General features: G+C 32.9%; 7 non-coding genes across 7 annotated transcripts; all 7 read right to left on the minus strand.

Moving 5' to 3' along the window:
* Window positions 1-2,964: 2,964 nt before the first annotated feature.
* On the minus strand, window positions 2,965-3,036 carry TRNAP-CGG (transfer RNA proline (anticodon CGG)). The gene has a single exon. It is a non-coding gene; the product is annotated as a tRNA-Pro (tRNA).
* A 3,711-nt stretch (window positions 3,037-6,747) lies between these two features.
* On the minus strand, window positions 6,748-6,819 carry TRNAP-CGG (transfer RNA proline (anticodon CGG)). Its single transcript has one exon. It is a non-coding gene; the product is annotated as a tRNA-Pro (tRNA).
* A 3,499-nt stretch (window positions 6,820-10,318) lies between these two features.
* TRNAP-CGG (transfer RNA proline (anticodon CGG)) lies at window positions 10,319-10,390 on the minus strand. The gene has a single exon. It is a non-coding gene; the product is annotated as a tRNA-Pro (tRNA).
* Window positions 10,391-12,103: 1,713 nt separating this feature from the next.
* TRNAP-CGG (transfer RNA proline (anticodon CGG)) lies at window positions 12,104-12,175 on the minus strand. The gene has a single exon. It is a non-coding gene; the product is annotated as a tRNA-Pro (tRNA).
* Window positions 12,176-13,889: 1,714 nt separating this feature from the next.
* TRNAP-CGG (transfer RNA proline (anticodon CGG)) lies at window positions 13,890-13,961 on the minus strand. Its single transcript has one exon. It is a non-coding gene; the product is annotated as a tRNA-Pro (tRNA).
* A 1,714-nt stretch (window positions 13,962-15,675) lies between these two features.
* On the minus strand, window positions 15,676-15,747 carry TRNAP-CGG (transfer RNA proline (anticodon CGG)). Its single transcript has one exon. It is a non-coding gene; the product is annotated as a tRNA-Pro (tRNA).
* Window positions 15,748-17,460: 1,713 nt separating this feature from the next.
* TRNAP-CGG (transfer RNA proline (anticodon CGG)) lies at window positions 17,461-17,532 on the minus strand. The gene has a single exon. It is a non-coding gene; the product is annotated as a tRNA-Pro (tRNA).
* Between the last annotated feature and the right edge of the window lie 298 nt (window positions 17,533-17,830).

The raw sequence follows: 17,830 nt of genomic DNA on the forward strand, positions 1-17,830 counted from the left end.
CATGTATTTTCATGTATACTAATGAAATTGGAAGTGAAACTGTTGGAATACATTAGTATTTTAAAATACTATCAGATAATTGAACTAAGCACTTTTAAAGAACCTGAGAAAACAGGCTCATCCAGGATATGAACCTGGGACCTTTTGCACCCGAAGCAAGAATCATACACCCTGACCAACAAGCCACTAGCCAAATAATTTCTTATTCAGTTTTTAACATTTTTAAAGTAAAACTCTAATTATTTAAGAAAAAATGCAAATAACTGGAGAAAACACACAATTTCATTTAATGAAGATGAAACATTTTAAAAATAACATAACAACTTAAAACAAAAAATGTGTATGTAGCATTGCAAAAATAATAACTTAAGGTTACTTGTTATCCAAGTATGTATATTAGAAATGTGCAGTGCCAATATTTAGAGGTCCCAATAGAGTTTGGACTTTTTTTGATAGTTGGAACCTAAGACTTGTCACATACTGTGTGCAACTCAAGCATGCAGACCCAGAAGAAAGACAAAATAAACACCTGCAATTTATTGTTGATCTTTTTGTTAGTCATAATGATACTATTCTTTTAAGCCACTCAGGGTTATTTAGAAAAAAGAAAGGTAAGAGAAAAACCTGTAATTTCATTTTGACCGTTTTTTGTTTGTCAAAATTAGACTTTTAAGCCACTCAAGGTTACTTAGACAAAATGGAATCTATAGTTTACCCAATATACCACCAAATGGTTGACATTTTACTAAGTATGCATAAGTATATACCTTTAAAAGATGGGCTCATCCGGGATTTGTACCGGGGATCTCTCACACCCTAAGCAAGAATCAACGAGCCCACTGTGCATGTCTTTTTTATGTATATTAATGAAATTGTAAGTAAAACTGTTTGTATACATTAGTGAGTATTTTAAAATGCTATTAAATACTATCAGATATTAAGGACTTTAAAAGTACATGAAGAGATGGGCTCATCTGGGATTTGAACCCGGGACCTCCAGCACCCGAAGCGAGAATCATACCCCTAGACCAGGGGTTCTCAAACTCGGTCCTCAGGACCCCACACAGTGCATGTTTTGCAGGTAACCCAGCAGGTGCACAGGTGTATTAATTACTCACTGACACATTTTAAAAGGTCCACAGGTGGAGCTAATTATGTCACTTGTGATTCTGTGAGGAGACCTGCAAAACATGCACCGTGTGGGGTCCTGAGGACCGAGTTTGAGAACCTGTGCCCTAGACCAACGAGCCATCTACCTAAGGTCTTCTCATTCAGATTTTACCATTTTTAAAGTAAAACTCAAATTATTTAATAAAAAAATGCAATAAGCTGGAAAAAAAGATGTTACATTTTAAAAATACCATAACTATTTAAAAAAATTATTTGTAGCATAGCTAAAATGTTTCCTTAAGGTCAATTTTTGGTCCAAGTATGCATATTTGGAAATTTCAGTGCCAAGATTTATGGGTTCCTATAGAGTTTTAACTTTTCTAATAGCTGGAACCTAAGACTTGTCTCATACTGTGTGCAACTTAAGCATACAGACCAAGAAGAAAGAAAAAAACAAAAACCTGCAATTAATTGTTGACCTTTTTGTTTGTCAAAAAGAGACTATTCTTTTAAGCCACTCATTGTTTCTTAGAAAAAAGCAAGGTAAGAGAAAAACCTGTAATTTCATTTTGACTGTTTTTTATTTGTCAAAATGAGACTTCTTTGAAGCCACTCAAAGTTACTTAGACAAAATGGAATCTACAGTTTACCCAATATACCACCAAATGGTTGACAGTTTACTAAATATGCATAAGTATATACTTTTTTTTATGGATTGGCAAAAGAAAAATTCACTTGATGCTTTTGACTCAGGCAATTGATATCAATCAGATAATGGAACCATGATATTTAAAAGAACCTGAGAAGATGGGCTCATCTGCGATTTAATCCCAGGACCTCTCGCACCCTAAGCGAGAATCATACCCCTATACCAACGAGCCTACTGTTCATGTATTTTCATGTATACTAATGAAATTGGAAGTGAAACTGTTGGAATACATTAGTATTTTAAAATACTATCAGATAATTGAACTAAGCACTTTTAAAGAACCTGAGAAAACAGGCTCATCCAGGATATGAACCTGGGACCTTTTGCACCCGAAGCAAGAATCATACACCCTGACCAACAAGCCACTAGCCAAATAATTTCTTATTCAGTTTTTAACATTTTTAAAGTAAAACTCTAATTATTTAAGAAAAAATGCAAATAACTGGAGAAAACACACAATTTCATTTAATGAAGATGAAACATTTTAAAAATAACATAACAACTTAAAACAAAAAATGTGTATGTAGCATTGCAAAAATAATAACTTAAGGTTACTTGTTATCCAAGTATGTATATTAGAAATGTGCAGTGCCAATATTTAGAGGTCCCAATAGAGTTTGGACTTTTTTTGATAGTTGGAACCTAAGACTTGTCACTTACTGTGTGCAACTCAAGCATGCAGACCCAGAAGAAAGACAAAATAAACACCTGCAATTTATTGATGATCTTTTTGTTAGTCATAATGATACTATTCTTTTAAGCCACTCAGGGTTATTTAGAAAAAAGAAAGGTAAGAGAAAAACCTGTAATTTCATTTTGACAGTTTTTTGTTTGTCAAAATTAGACTTTTAAGCCACTCAAGGTTACTTAGACAAAATGGAATCTATAGTTTACCCAATATACCACCAAAAGGTTGACATTTTACTAAGTATGCATAAGTATATACCTTTAAAAGATGGGCTCATCCGGGATTTGTACCGGGGATCTCTCACACCCTAAGCAAGAATCAACGAGCCCACAGTGCATGTCTTTTTTATGTATATTAATGAAATTGTAAGTAAAACTGTTTGTATACATTAGTGAGTATTTTAAAATGCTATTAAATACTATCAGATATTAAGGACTTTAAAAGTACATGAAGAGATGGGCTCATCCGGGATTTGAACCCGGGACCTCCAGCACCCGAAGCGAGAATCATACCCCTAGACCAACGAGCCATCTACCTAAGGTCTTCTCATTCAGATTTTACCATTTTTAAAGTAAAACTCAAATTATTTAATAAAAAAATGCAATAAGCTGGAAAAAAAGATGTTACATTTTAAAAATACCATAACTATTTAAAAAAATTATTTGTAGCATAGCTAAAATGTTTCCTTAAGGTCAATTTTTGGTCCAAGTATGCATATTTGGAAATTTCAGTGCCAAGATTTATGGGTTCCTATAGAGTTTTAACTTTTCTAATAGCTGGAACCTAAGACTTGTCTCATACTGTGTGCAACTTAAGCATACAGACCAAGAAGAAAGAAAAAAACAAAAACCTGCAATTAATTGTTGACCTTTTTGTTTGTCAAAAAGAGACTATTCTTTTAAGCCACTCATTGTTTCTTAGAAAAAAGCAAGGTAAGAGAAAAACCTGTAATTTCATTTTGACTGTTTTTTATTTGTCAAAATGAGACTTCTTTGAAGCCACTCAAAGTTACTTAGACAAAATGGAATCTACAGTTTACCCAATATACCACCAAATGGTTGACAGTTTACTAAATATGCATAAGTATATACTTTTTTTATGGATTGGCAAAAGAAAAATTCACTTGATGCTTTTGACTCAGGCAATTGACATCAATCAGATAATGGAACCATGGTATTTAAAAGAACCTGAGAAGATGGGCTCGTCTGCGATTTAATCCCAGAACCTCTCGCACCCTAAGCGAGAATCATACCCCTATACCAACGAGCCTACTGTTCATGTATTTTCATGTATACTAATGAAATTGGAAGTGAAACTGTTGGAATACATTAGTATTTTAAAATACTATCAGATAATTGAACTAAGCACTTTTAAAGAACCTGAGAAAACAGGCTCATCCAGGATATGAACCTGGGACCTTTTGCACCCGAAGCAAGAATCATACACCCTGACCAACAAGCCACTAGCCAAATAATTTCTTATTCAGTTTTTAACATTTTTAAAGTAAAACTCTAATTATTTAAGAAAAAATGCAAATAACTGGAGAAAACACACAATTTCATTTAATGAAGATGAAACATTTTAAAAATAACATAACAACTTAAAACAAAAAATGTGTATGTAGCATTGCAAAAATAATAACTTAAGGTTACTTGTTATCCAAGTATGTATATTAGAAATGTGCAGTGCCAATATTTAGAGGTCCCAATAGAGTTTGGACTTTTTTTGATAGTTGGAACCTAAGACTTGTCACATACTGTGTGCAACTCAAGCATGCAGACCCAGAAGAAAGACAAAATAAACACCTGCAATTTATTGTTGATCTTTTTGTTAGTCATAATGATACTATTCTTTTAAGCCACTCAGGGTTATTTAGAAAAAAGAAAGGTAAGAGAAAAACCTGTAATTTCATTTTGACCGTTTTTTGTTTGTCAAAATTAGACTTTTAAGCCACTCAAGGTTACTTAGACAAAATGGAATCTATAGTTTACCCAATATACCACCAAATGGTTGACATTTTACTAAGTATGCATAAGTATATACCTTTAAAAGATGGGCTCATCCGGGATTTGTACCGGGGATCTCTCACACCCTAAGCAAGAATCAACGAGCCCACTGTGCATGTCTTTTTTATGTATATTAATGAAATTGTAAGTAAAACTGTTTGTATACATTAGTGAGTATTTTAAAATGCTATTAAATACTATCAGATATTAAGGACTTTAAAAGTACATGAAGAGATGGGCTCATCTGGGATTTGAACCCGGGACCTCCAGCACCCGAAGCGAGAATCATACCCCTAGACCAGGGGTTCTCAAACTCGGTCCTCAGGACCCCACACAGTGCATGTTTTGCAGGTAACCCAGCAGGTGCACAGGTGTATTAATTACTCACTGACACATTTTAAAAGGTCCACAGGTGGAGCTAATTATGTCACTTGTGATTCTGTGAGGAGACCTGCAAAACATGCACCGTGTGGGGTCCTGAGGACCGAGTTTGAGAACCTGTGCCCTAGACCAACGAGCCATCTACCTAAGGTCTTCTCATTCAGATTTTACCATTTTTAAAGTAAAACTCAAATTATTTAATAAAAAAATGCAATAAGCTGGAAAAAAAGATGTTACATTTTAAAAATACCATAACTATTTAAAAAAATTATTTGTAGCATAGCTAAAATGTTTCCTTAAGGTCAATTTTTGGTCCAAGTATGCATATTTGGAAATTTCAGTGCCAAGATTTATGGGTTCCTATAGAGTTTTAACTTTTCTAATAGCTGGAACCTAAGACTTGTCTCATACTGTGTGCAACTTAAGCATACAGACCAAGAAGAAAGAAAAAAACAAAAACCTGCAATTAATTGTTGACCTTTTTGTTTGTCAAAAAGAGACTATTCTTTTAAGCCACTCATTGTTTCTTAGAAAAAAGCAAGGTAAGAGAAAAACCTGTAATTTCATTTTGACTGTTTTTTATTTGTCAAAATGAGACTTCTTTGAAGCCACTCAAAGTTACTTAGACAAAATGGAATCTACAGTTTACCCAATATACCACCAAATGGTTGACAGTTTACTAAATATGCATAAGTATATACTTTTTTTTATGGATTGGCAAAAGAAAAATTCACTTGATGCTTTTGACTCAGGCAATTGATATCAATCAGATAATGGAACCATGATATTTAAAAGAACCTGAGAAGATGGGCTCATCTGCGATTTAATCCCAGGACCTCTCGCACCCTAAGCGAGAATCATACCCCTATACCAACGAGCCTACTGTTCATGTATTTTCATGTATACTAATGAAATTGGAAGTGAAACTGTTGGAATACATTAGTATTTTAAAATACTATCAGATAATTGAACTAAGCACTTTTAAAGAACCTGAGAAAACAGGCTCATCCAGGATATGAACCTGGGACCTTTTGCACCCGAAGCAAGAATCATACACCCTGACCAACAAGCCACTAGCCAAATAATTTCTTATTCAGTTTTTAACATTTTTAAAGTAAAACTCTAATTATTTAAGAAAAAATGCAAATAACTGGAGAAAACACACAATTTCATTTAATGAAGATGAAACATTTTAAAAATAACATAACAACTTAAAACAAAAAATGTGTATGTAGCATTGCAAAAATAATAACTTAAGGTTACTTGTTATCCAAGTATGTATATTAGAAATGTGCAGTGCCAATATTTAGAGGTCCCAATAGAGTTTGGACTTTTTTTGATAGTTGGAACCTAAGACTTGTCACTTACTGTGTGCAACTCAAGCATGCAGACCCAGAAGAAAGACAAAATAAACACCTGCAATTTATTGATGATCTTTTTGTTAGTCATAATGATACTATTCTTTTAAGCCACTCAGGGTTATTTAGAAAAAAGAAAGGTAAGAGAAAAACCTGTAATTTCATTTTGACAGTTTTTTGTTTGTCAAAATTAGACTTTTAAGCCACTCAAGGTTACTTAGACAAAATGGAATCTATAGTTTACCCAATATACCACCAAAAGGTTGACATTTTACTAAGTATGCATAAGTATATACCTTTAAAAGATGGGCTCATCCGGGATTTGTACCGGGGATCTCTCACACCCTAAGCAAGAATCAACGAGCCCACAGTGCATGTCTTTTTTATGTATATTAATGAAATTGTAAGTAAAACTGTTTGTATACATTAGTGAGTATTTTAAAATGCTATTAAATACTATCAGATATTAAGGACTTTAAAAGTACATGAAGAGATGGGCTCATCCGGGATTTGAACCCGGGACCTCCAGCACCCGAAGCGAGAATCATACCCCTAGACCAACGAGCCATCTACCTAAGGTCTTCTCATTCAGATTTTACCATTTTTAAAGTAAAACTCAAATTATTTAATAAAAAAATGCAATAAGCTGGAAAAAAAGATGTTACATTTTAAAAATACCATAACTATTTAAAAAAATTATTTGTAGCATAGCTAAAATGTTTCCTTAAGGTCAATTTTTGGTCCAAGTATGCATATTTGGAAATTTCAGTGCCAAGATTTATGGGTTCCTATAGAGTTTTAACTTTTCTAATAGCTGGAACCTAAGACTTGTCTCTTACTGTGTGCAACTTAAGCATACAGACCAAGAAGAAAGAAAAAAACAAAAACCTGCAATTAATTGTTGACCTTTTTGTTTGTCAAAAAGAGACTATTCTTTTAAGCCACTCATTGTTTCTTAGAAAAAAGCAAGGTAAGAGAAAAACCTGTAATTTCATTTTGACTGTTTTTTATTTGTCAAAATGAGACTTCTTTGAAGCCACTCAAAGTTACTTAGACAAAATGGAATCTACAGTTTACCCAATATACCACCAAATGGTTGACAGTTTACTAAATATGCATAAGTATATACTTTTTTTATGGATTGGCAAAAGAAAAATTCACTTGATGCTTTTGACTCAGGCAATTGACATCAATCAGATAATGGAACCATGGTATTTAAAAGAACCTGAGAAGATGGGCTCATCTGCGATTTAATCCCAGAACCTCTCGCACCCTAAGCGAGAATCATACCCCTATACCAACGAGCCTACTGTTCATGTATTTTCATGTATACTAATGAAATTGGAAGTGAAACTGTTGGAATACATTAGTATTTTAAAATACTATCAGATAATTGAACTAAGCACTTTTAAAGAACCTGAGAAAACAGGCTCATCCAGGATATGAACCTGGGACCTTTTGCACCCGAAGCAAGAATCATACACCCTGACCAACAAGCCACTAGCCAAATAATTTCTTATTCAGTTTTTAACATTTTTAAAGTAAAACTCTAATTATTTAAGAAAAAATGCAAATAACTGGAGAAAACACACAATTTCATTTAATGAAGATGAAACATTTTAAAAATAACATAACAACTTAAAACAAAAAATGTGTATGTAGCATTGCAAAAATAATAACTTAAGGTTACTTGTTATCCAAGTATGTATATTAGAAATGTGCAGTGCCAATATTTAGAGGTCCCAATAGAGTTTGGACTTTTTTTGATAGTTGGAACCTAAGACTTGTCACATACTGTGTGCAACTCAAGCATGCAGACCCAGAAGAAAGACAAAATAAACACCTGCAATTTATTGTTGATCTTTTTGTTAGTCATAATGATACTATTCTTTTAAGCCACTCAGGGTTATTTAGAAAAAAGAAAGGTAAGAGAAAAACCTGTAATTTCATTTTGACCGTTTTTTGTTTGTCAAAATTAGACTTTTAAGCCACTCAAGGTTACTTAGACAAAATGGAATCTATAGTTTACCCAATATACCACCAAATGGTTGACATTTTACTAAGTATGCATAAGTATATACCTTTAAAAGATGGGCTCATCCGGGATTTGTACCGGGGATCTCTCACACCCTAAGCAAGAATCAACGAGCCCACTGTGCATGTCTTTTTTATGTATATTAATGAAATTGTAAGTAAAACTGTTTGTATACATTAGTGAGTATTTTAAAATGCTATTAAATACTATCAGATATTAAGGACTTTAAAAGTACATGAAGAGATGGGCTCATCTGGGATTTGAACCCGGGACCTCCAGCACCCGAAGCGAGAATCATACCCCTAGACCAACGAGCCATCTACCTAAGGTCTTCTCATTCAGATTTTACCATTTTTAAAGTAAAACTCAAATTATTTAATAAAAAAATGCAATAAGCTGGAAAAAAAGATGTTACATTTTAAAAATACCATAACTATTTAAAAAAATTATTTGTAGCATAGCTAAAATGTTTCCTTAAGGTCAATTTTTGGTCCAAGTATGCATATTTGGAAATTTCAGTGCCAAGATTTATGGGTTCCTATAGAGTTTTAACTTTTCTAATAGCTGGAACCTAAGACTTGTCTCATACTGTGTGCAACTTAAGCATACAGACCAAGAAGAAAGAAAAAAACAAAAACCTGCAATTAATTGTTGACCTTTTTGTTTGTCAAAAAGAGACTATTCTTTTAAGCCACTCATTGTTTCTTAGAAAAAAGCAAGGTAAGAGAAAAACCTGTAATTTCATTTTGACTGTTTTTTATTTGTCAAAATGAGACTTCTTTGAAGCCACTCAAAGTTACTTAGACAAAATGGAATCTACAGTTTACCCAATATACCACCAAATGGTTGACAGTTTACTAAATATGCATAAGTATATACTTTTTTTTATGGATTGGCAAAAGAAAAATTCACTTGATGCTTTTGACTCAGGCAATTGATATCAATCAGATAATGGAACCATGATATTTAAAAGAACCTGAGAAGATGGGCTCATCTGCGATTTAATCCCAGGACCTCTCGCACCCTAAGCGAGAATCATACCCCTATACCAACGAGCCTACTGTTCATGTATTTTCATGTATACTAATGAAATTGGAAGTGAAACTGTTGGAATACATTAGTATTTTAAAATACTATCAGATAATTGAACTAAGCACTTTTAAAGAACCTGAGAAAACAGGCTCATCCAGGATATGAACCTGGGACCTTTTGCACCCGAAGCAAGAATCATACACCCTGACCAACAAGCCACTAGCCAAATAATTTCTTATTCAGTTTTTAACATTTTTAAAGTAAAACTCTAATTATTTAAGAAAAAATGCAAATAACTGGAGAAAACACACAATTTCATTTAATGAAGATGAAACATTTTAAAAATAACATAACAACTTAAAACAAAAAATGTGTATGTAGCATTGCAAAAATAATAACTTAAGGTTACTTGTTATCCAAGTATGTATATTAGAAATGTGCAGTGCCAATATTTAGAGGTCCCAATAGAGTTTGGACTTTTTTTGATAGTTGGAACCTAAGACTTGTCACTTACTGTGTGCAACTCAAGCATGCAGACCCAGAAGAAAGACAAAATAAACACCTGCAATTTATTGATGATCTTTTTGTTAGTCATAATGATACTATTCTTTTAAGCCACTCAGGGTTATTTAGAAAAAAGAAAGGTAAGAGAAAAACCTGTAATTTCATTTTGACAGTTTTTTGTTTGTCAAAATTAGACTTTTAAGCCACTCAAGGTTACTTAGACAAAATGGAATCTATAGTTTACCCAATATACCACCAAATGGTTGACATTTTACTAAGTATGCATAAGTATATACCTTTAAAAGATGGGCTCATCCGGGATTTGTACCGGGGATCTCTCACACCCTAAGCAAGAATCAACGAGCCCACTGTGCATGTCTTTTTTATGTATATTAATGAAATTGTAAGTAAAACTGTTTGTATACATTAGTGAGTATTTTAAAATGCTATTAAATACTATCAGATATTAAGGACTTTAAAAGTACATGAAGAGATGGGCTCATCCGGGATTTGAACCCGGGACCTCCAGCACCCGAAGCGAGAATCATACCCCTAGACCAACGAGCCATCTACCTAAGGTCTTCTCATTCAGATTTTACAATTTTTAAAGTAAAACTCAAATTATTTAATAAAAAAATGCAATAAGCTGGAAAAAAAGATGTTACATTTTAAAAATACCATAACTATTTAAAAAAATTATTTGTAGCATAGCTAAAATGTTTCCTTAAGGTCAATTTTTGGTCCAAGTATGCATATTTGGAAATTTCAGTGCCAAGATTTATGGGTTCCTATAGAGTTTTAACTTTTCTAATAGCTGGAACCTAAGACTTGTCTCATACTGTGTGCAACTTAAGCATACAGACCAAGAAGAAAGAAAAAAACAAAAACCTGCAATTAATTGTTGACCTTTTTGTTTGTCAAAAAGAGACTATTCTTTTAAGCCACTCATTGTTTCTTAGAAAAAAGCAAGGTAAGAGAAAAACCTGTAATTTCATTTTGACTGTTTTTTATTTGTCAAAATGAGACTTCTTTGAAGCCACTCAAAGTTACTTAGACAAAATGGAATCTACAGTTTACCCAATATACCACCAAATGGTTGACAGTTTACTAAATATGCATAAGTATATACTTTTTTTATGGATTGGCAAAAGAAAAATTCACTTGATGCTTTTGACTCAGGCAATTGACATCAATCAGATAATGGAACCATGGTATTTAAAAGAACCTGAGAAGATGGGCTCATCTGCGATTTAATCCCAGAACCTCTCGCACCCTAAGCGAGAATCATACCCCTATACCAACGAGCCTACTGTTCATGTATTTTCATGTATACTAATGAAATTGGAAGTGAAACTGTTGGAATACATTAGTATTTTAAAATACTATCAGATAATTGAACTAAGCACTTTTAAAGAACCTGAGAAAACAGGCTCATCCAGGATATGAACCTGGGACCTTTTGCACCCGAAGCAAGAATCATACACCCTGACCAACAAGCCACTAGCCAAATAATTTCTTATTCAGTTTTTAACATTTTTAAAGTAAAACTCTAATTATTTAAGAAAAAATGCAAATAACTGGAGAAAACACACAATTTCATTTAATGAAGATGAAACATTTTAAAAATAACATAACAACTTAAAACAAAAAATGTGTATGTAGCATTGCAAAAATAATAACTTAAGGTTACTTGTTATCCAAGTATGTATATTAGAAATGTGCAGTGCCAATATTTAGAGGTCCCAATAGAGTTTGGACTTTTTTTGATAGTTGGAACCTAAGACTTGTCACATACTGTGTGCAACTCAAGCATGCAGACCCAGAAGAAAGACAAAATAAACACCTGCAATTTATTGTTGATCTTTTTGTTAGTCATAATGATACTATTCTTTTAAGCCACTCAGGGTTATTTAGAAAAAAGAAAGGTAAGAGAAAAACCTGTAATTTCATTTTGACAGTTTTTTGTTTGTCAAAATTAGACTTTTAAGCCACTCAAGGTTACTTAGACAAAATGGAATCTATAGTTTACCCAATATACCACCAAATGGTTGACATTTTACTAAGTATGCATAAGTATATACCTTTAAAAGATGGGCTCATCCGGGATTTGTACCGGGGATCTCTCACACCCTAAGCAAGAATCAACGAGCCCACTGTGCATGTCTTTTTTATGTATATTAATGAAATTGTAAGTAAAACTGTTTGTATACATTAGTGAGTATTTTAAAATGCTATTAAATACTATCAGATATTAAGGACTTTAAAAGTACATGAAGAGATGGGCTCATCCGGGATTTGAACCCGGGACCTCCAGCACCCGAAGCGAGAATCATACCCCTAGACCAACGAGCCATCTACCTAAGGTCTTCTCATTCAGATTTTACCATTTTTAAAGTAAAACTCAAATTATTTTATAAAAAAATGCAATAAGCTGGAAAAAAAGATGTTACATTTTAAAAATACCATAACTATTTAAAAAAATTATTTGTAGCATAGCTAAAATGTTTCCTTAAGGTCAATTTTTGGTCCAAGTATGCATATTTGGAAATTTCAGTGCCAAGATTTATGGGTTCCTATAAAGTTTTAACTTTTCTAATAGCTGGAACCTAAGACTTGTCTCATACTGTGTGCAACTTAAGCATACAGACCAAGAAGAAAGAAAAAAACAAAAACCTGCAATTAATTGTTGACCTTTTTGTTTGTCAAAAAGAGACTATTCTTTTAAGCCACTCATTGTTTCTTAGAAAAAAGCAAGGTAAGAGAAAAACCTGTAATTTCATTTTGACTGTTTTTTATTTGTCAAAATGAGACTTCTTTGAAGCCACTCAAAGTTACTTAGACAAAATGGAATCTACAGTTTACCCAATATACCACCAAATGGTTGACAGTTTACTAAATATGCATAAGTATATACTTTTTTTTATGGATTGGCAAAAGAAAAATTCACTTGATGCTTTTGACTCAGGCAATTGACATCAATCAGATAATGGAACCATGATATTTAAAAGAACCTGAGAAGATGGGCTCATCTGCGATTTAATCCCAGGACCTCTCGCACCCTAAGCGAGAATCATACCCCTATACCAACGAGCCTACTGTTCATGTATTTTCATGTATACTAATGAAATTGGAAGTGAAACTGTTGGAATACATTAGTATTTTAAAATACTATCAGATAATTGAACTAAGCACTTTTAAAGAACCTGAGAAAACAGGCTCATCCAGGATATGAACCTGGGACCTTTTGCACCCGAAGCAAGAATCATACACCCTGACCAACAAGCCACTAGCCAAATAATTTCTTATTCAGTTTTTAACATTTTTAAAGTAAAACTCTAATTATTTAAGAAAAAATGCAAATAACTGGAGAAAACACACAATTTCATTTAATGAAGATGAAACATTTTAAAAATAACATAACAACTTAAAACAAAAAATGTGTATGTAGTATTGCAAAAATAATAACTTAAGGTTACTTGTTATCCAAGTATGTATATTAGAAATGTGCAGTGCCAATATTTAGAGGTCCCAATAGAGTTTGGACTTTTTTTGATAGTTGGAACCTAAGACTTGTCACTTACTGTGTGCAACTCAAGCATGCAGACCCAGAAGAAAGACAAAATAAACACCTGCAATTTATTGATGATCTTTTTGTTAGTCATAATGATACTATTCTTTTAAGCCACTCAGGGTTATTTAGAAAAAAGAAAGGTAAGAGAAAAACCTGTAATTTCATTTTGACAGTTTTTTGTTTGTCAAAATTAGACTTTTAAGCCACTCAAGGTTACTTAGACAAAATGGAATCTATAGTTTACCCAATATACCACCAAATGGTTGACATTTTACTAAGTATGCATAAGTATATACCTTTAAAAGATGGGCTCATCCGGGATTTGTACCGGGGATCTCTCGCACCCTAAGCAAGAATCAACGAGCCCACTGTGCATATCTTTTTTATGTATATTAATGAAATTGTAAGTAAAACTGTTTGTATACATTAGTGAGTATTTTAAAATGCTATTAAATACTATCAGATATTAAGGACTTTAAAAGTACATGAAGAGATGGGCTCGTCTGGGATTTGAACCCGGGACCTCTCGCACCCGAAGCGAGAATCATACCCCTAGACCAACGAGCCATCTGCCTAAGGTCTTCTCATTCAGATTTTACCATTTTTAAAGTAAAACTCAAATTATTTAATAAAAAAATGCAATAAGCTGGAAAAAAAGATGTTACATTTTAAAAATACCATAACTATTTAAAAAAATTATTTGTAGCATAGCTAAAATGTTTCCTTAAGGTCAATTTTTGGTCCAAGTATGCATATTTGGAAATTTCAGTGCCAAGATTTATGGGTTCCTATAGAGTTTTAACTTTTCTAATAGCTGGAACCTAAGACTTGTCTCATACTGTGTGCAACTTAAGCATACAGACCAAGAAGAAAGAAAAAAACAAAAACCTGCAATTAATTGTTGACCTTTTTGTTTGTCAAAAAGAGACTATTCTTTTAAGCCACTCATTGTTTCTTAGAAAAAAGCAAGGTAAGAGAAAAACCTGTAATTTCATTTTGACTGTTTTTTATTTGTCAAAATGAGACTTCTTTGAAGCCACTCAAAGTTACTTAGACAAAATGGAATCTACAGTTTACCCAATATACCACCAAATGGTTGACAGTTTACTAAATATGCATAAGTATATACTTTTTTTTATGGATTGGCAAAAGAAAAATTCACTTGATGCTTTTGACTCAGGCAATTGACATCAATCAGATAATGGAACCATGGTACTTAAAAGAACCTGAGAAGATGGGCTCGTCTGCGATTTAATCCCAGGACCTCTCGCACCCTAAGCGAGAATCATACCCCTATACCAACGAGCCTACTGTTCATGTATTTTCATGTATACTAATGAAATTGGAAGTGAAACTGTTGGAATACATTAGTATTTTAAAATACTATCAGATAATTGAACTAAGCACTTTTAAAGAACCTGAGAAAACAGGCTCATCCAGGATATGAACCTGGGACCTTTTGCACCCGAAGCAAGAATCATACACCCTGACCAACAAGCCACTAGCCAAATAATTTCTTATTCAGTTTTTAACATTTTTAAAGTAAAACTCTAATTATTTAAGAAAAAATGCAAATAACTGGAGAAAACACACAATTTCATTTAATGAAGATGAAACATTTTAAAAATAACATAACAACTTAAAACAAAAAATGTGTATGTAGCATTGCAAAAATAATAACTTAAGGTTACTTGTTATCCAAGTATGTATATTAGAAATGTGCAGTGCCAATATTTAGAGGTCCCAATAGAGTTTGGACTTTTTTTGATAGTTGGAACCTAAGACTTGTCACATACTGTGTGCAACTCAAGCATGCAGACCCAGAAGAAAGACAAAATAAACACCTGCAATTTATTGTTGATCTTTTTGTTAGTCATAATGATACTATTCTTTTAAGCCACTCAGGGTTATTTAGAAAAAAGAAAGGTAAGAGAAAAACCTGTAATTTCATTTTGACAGTTTTTTGTTTGTCAAAATTAGACTTTTAAGCCACTCAAGGTTACTTAGACAAAATGGAATCTATAGTTTACCCAATATACCACCAAATGGTTGACATTTTACTAAGTATGCATAAGTATATACCTTTAAAAGATGGGCTCATCCGGGATTTGTACCGGGGATCTCTCGCACCCTAAGCAAGAATCAACGAGCCCACTGTGCATGTCTTTTTTATGTATATTAATGAAATTGTAAGTAAAACTGTTTGTATACATTAGTGAGTATTTTAAAATGCTATTAAATACTATCAGATATTAAGGACTTTAAAATTACATGAAGAGATGGGCTCGTCCGGGATTTGAACCCGGGACCTCTCGCACCCGAAGCGAGAATCATACCCCTAGACCATCGAGCCATCTGCCTAAGGTCTTCTCATTCAGATTTTACCATTTTTAAAGTAAAACTCAAATTATTTAATAAAAAAATGCAATAAGCTGGAAAAAAAGATGTTACATTTTAAAAATACCATAACTATTTAAAAAAATTATTTGTAGCATAGCTAAAATGTTTCCTTAAGGTCAATTTTTGGTCCAAGTATGCATATTTGGAAATTTCAGTGCCAAGATTTATGGGTTCCTATAGAGTTTTAACTTTTCTAATAGCTGGAACCTAAGACTTGTCTCATACTGTGTGCAACTTAAGCATACAGACCAAGAAGAAAGAAAAAAACAAAAACATGCAATTAATTGTTGACCTTTTTGTTTGTCAGAAAGAGACTATTCTTTTAAGCCACTCATTGTTTCTTAGAAAAAAGCAAGGTAAGATAAAAACCTGTAATTTCATTTTGACTGTTTTTTATTTGTCAAAATGAGACTTCTTTGAAGCCACTCAAAGTTACTTAGACAAAATGGAATCTACAGTTTACCCAATATACCACCAAATGGTTGACAGTTTACTAAATATGCATAAGTATATACTTTTTTTATGGATTGGCAAAAGAAAAATTCACTTGATGCTTTTGACTCAGGCAATTGACATCAATCAGATAATGGAACCATGGTATTTAAAAGAACCTGAGAAGATGGGCTCATCTGCGATTTAATCCCAGAACCTCTCGCACCCTAAGCGAGAATCATACCCCTATACCAACGAGCCTACTGTTCATGTATTTTCATGTATACTAATGAAATTGGAAGTGAAACTGTTGGAATACATTAGTATTTTAAAATACTATCAGATAATTGAACTAAGCACTTTTAAAGAACCTGAGAAAACAGGCTCATCCAGGATATGAACCTGGGACCTTTTGCACCCGAAGCAAGAATCATACACCCTGACCAACAAGCCACTAGCCAAATAATTTCTTATTCAGTTTTTAACATTTTTAAAGTAAAACTCTAATTATTTAAGAAAAAATGCAAATAACTGGAGAAAACACACAATTTCATTTAATGAAGATGAAACATTTTAAAAATAACATAACAACTTAAAACAAAAAATGTGTATGTAGTATTGCAAAAATAATAACTTAAGGTTACTTGTTATCCAAGTATGTATATTAGAAATGTGCAGTGCCAATATTTAGAGGTCCCAATAGAGTTTGGACTTTTTTTGATAGTTGGAACCTAAGACTTGTCACTTACTGTGTGCAACTCAAGCATGCAGACCCAGAAGAAAGACAAAATAAACACCTGCAATTTATTGATGATCTTTTTGTTAGTCATAATGATACTATTCTTTTAAGCCACTCAGGGTTATTTAGAAAAAAGAAAGGTAAGAGAAAAACCTGTAATTTCATTTTGACAGTTTTTTGTTTGTCAAAATTAGACTTTTAAGCCACTCAAGGTTACTTAGACAAAATGGAATCTATAGTTTACCCAATATACCACCAAATGGTTGACATTTTACTAAGTATGCATAAGTATATACCTTTAAAAGATGGGCTCATCCGGGATTTGTACCGGGGATCTCTCGCACCCTAAGCAAGAATCAACGAGCCCACTGTGCATATCTTTTTTATGTATATTAATGAAATTGTAAGTAAAACTGTTTGTATACATTAGTGAGTATTTTAAAATGCTATTAAATACTATCAGATATTAAGGACTTTAAAAGTACATGAAGAGATGGGCTCGTCTGGGATTTGAACCCGGGACCTCTCGCACCCGAAGCGAGAATCATACCCCTAGACCAACGAGCCATCTGCCTAAGGTCTTCTCATTCAGATTTTACCATTTTTAAAGTAAAACTCAAATTATTTAATAAAAAAATGCAATAAGCTGGAAAAAAAGATGTTACATTTTAAAAATACCATAACTATTTAAAAAAATTATTTGTAGCATAGCTAAAATGTTTCCTTAAGGTCAATTTTTGGTCCAAGTATGCATATTTGGAAATTTCAGTGCCAAGATTTATGGGTTCCTATAGAGTTTTAACTTTTCTAATAGCTGGAACCTAAGACTTGTCTCATACTGTGTGCAACTTAAGCATACAGACCA

The sequence above is a fragment of the Pseudophryne corroboree genome, unplaced genomic scaffold, assembly GCF_028390025.1.
Source record: "Pseudophryne corroboree isolate aPseCor3 unplaced genomic scaffold, aPseCor3.hap2 scaffold_1549, whole genome shotgun sequence".
NCBI classification, from domain to species: domain Eukaryota; kingdom Metazoa; phylum Chordata; class Amphibia; order Anura; family Myobatrachidae; genus Pseudophryne; species Pseudophryne corroboree.